This window comes from Danio aesculapii, chromosome 4, assembly GCF_903798145.1.
Source record: "Danio aesculapii chromosome 4, fDanAes4.1, whole genome shotgun sequence".
Classification (NCBI taxonomy): domain Eukaryota; kingdom Metazoa; phylum Chordata; class Actinopteri; order Cypriniformes; family Danionidae; genus Danio; species Danio aesculapii.
The window spans coordinates 27428114-27430253 of record NC_079438.1 but is presented as its reverse complement, the minus strand read 5'-3'; positions in this window follow the sequence as shown (position 1 = coordinate 27430253).

The window sequence follows — 2140 nt, the reverse complement described above, 5'->3', positions numbered from 1 at the left end:
ATGAATAATATTTGTTCATATGTGTGCGGGGCGCCGGAGTAATGAGTGTCTATGTAGGTACATGAACTTTTGCAATGCATGTGATATGACAATCAGCTCTAATTGGCCTGTTTTAAATTGTTCTTGGGGTGCAGCACTCTGCCGCCCATTTTTGTTAGAACAAATCATATTTGTTTCTATATGATTGGCCTAATGTGATTGGACCATTCTCACTTGGACCTTTCACTTAGCAGCAGCTCCTCAGTTAACTGATGACTATTTCTCGAGATGAAGGAAAATTCTGTTGTATCTTTGCAAAGATATCCGTTTACAAGACGTTTGGATGAAGAAAAAAGAATCAAGGAGCTGGGACCACATCGACCTTCCTTTCAAATTCACCAGTAGTCAAGTGATCGCGGGCGCGCGTACACTATGGGCTTTTCCAGCACTTGTTATGACAGACGGAGTTGGCTGGCAGGTTGTGATGTAAGTCATGCCTTTTACTGTTGTCTGTTTCAAAGTCCTGGCACCGAAACGTTGTGGACACATGTTTATTTTCCTCATTTAAAGTACAAAACATGTTTATTTGTTGATCTTTCTCTGATCTTATAACTGTGTGGTCAGGAGTTTTAGAAAATATAAACAGATGTTCCAATATAATGTTAATATAAACTTTTAATGTGGATTTATGTGTTGAGTTTTTACTGCAAATGTCACATCCATATCGCTGGAACTGCTCAGTCATAATTTGAGGAGTAATAATATTGTGGTTATTGGGCTTTATAAACATATGATTAATTTAAATGCATTTTTATGACTAGGTGATCTTAAACATATACAGTCTTTAAACTATTATCTTAAAGGATTTATTACTCTTCTGTTCCCTCTTGTGGGGCTTGACATGTTTACTAAGAATGAACGTGTTTATGAAGTTTTGAGTATGAATTTAAACACTACAACTGGCCTGCCTTTATAACTCAGCCTGGTTATTTAAATGTAGCAGCTGAAATAGACATAGTTACAACATTGTCTTTATCCTTTAGGTCTGTGATACCATACTGACACACACACACTGGAGAGGTTCTCCTTCACTGACCACCTGGTTAGTGCCACATTGCTGCAGGCAGACAGGTTTGAGCAGTATACAGTAGCATTTCCAGAAGATGCACTTAGCAGGACTCTGAAAGCCTATCCAGTGCTCGATGGAAGTAAGCTAAAGACAGAGCTTAGTCTCATCTACTCCAAGGATGAGTTCAGAGCCTGTCGTGGTGCTTTGGACCTGCTCCAGCTGTTTATGGAGAACAATCTTGAGGAAGTCTTTTCAGAGACTGTAACTCTCCTGAAGATTCTAGTAAGTATGCCTATCAACCTCTAAAAGAATCAACCTTTTCTGAGAAACAGCATGACCCAAGAGAGGCTGAATGCATTGGCCATGCTGTCAATAGAGGAGAGACTGGTGACTGAGACGACTGACTTTAACCAAAAGGTCATTGAGAAATATGCAAGCCAGAAAGAAAGGACAGCACGGCAACGTGTGTGTGTGTGTGTGTGTGTGTGTGTGTGTTTATTGATTATCCTGATTAGTTCATTACTGATAATAAACCCAAATTGAACCAAAATTCCCTGGTTTGTGATGCATTTATTGTATGCTTTAGTCATATTTTTGTGTGTTGATACATCCCCTGATAAATGCCTTTTACACTTGCGCTCCCAACAGTTTGATTTTTTGTTCTGGTGTTTGCGCCCCCACACATTTCTTTAGCACCAGCCGCCACTGATAATGACTCAAACTGAGTTATTCTGAATAATTTTAGGACTGAACACCTCATCTTTACATCTTCATATTAGCAGCTGTTGAGGTTTATTAAACAAGTGAACGTGGCTGAATCTGTGAGTTGAGGAGATTTATGTTCATTAGTAGAATATAATATCCATGATCAACTCGACGACAACATTTAACAGTGTGCGTTAAGGGAACATGTTGTATTTGAGGCCGAAAACACATATGACAGTGTAAACACTTGCTAATACACTTTAAAATGTCACACACTCTATCATCGGGTTTACACTGTCTTCTCTCGAAAGTTCCATGCCAAGTTATTCAGCCATCTTAACCGGTTCGAGTCAAATCCCGCGATTTAAACGGCTCTCACAATACTTT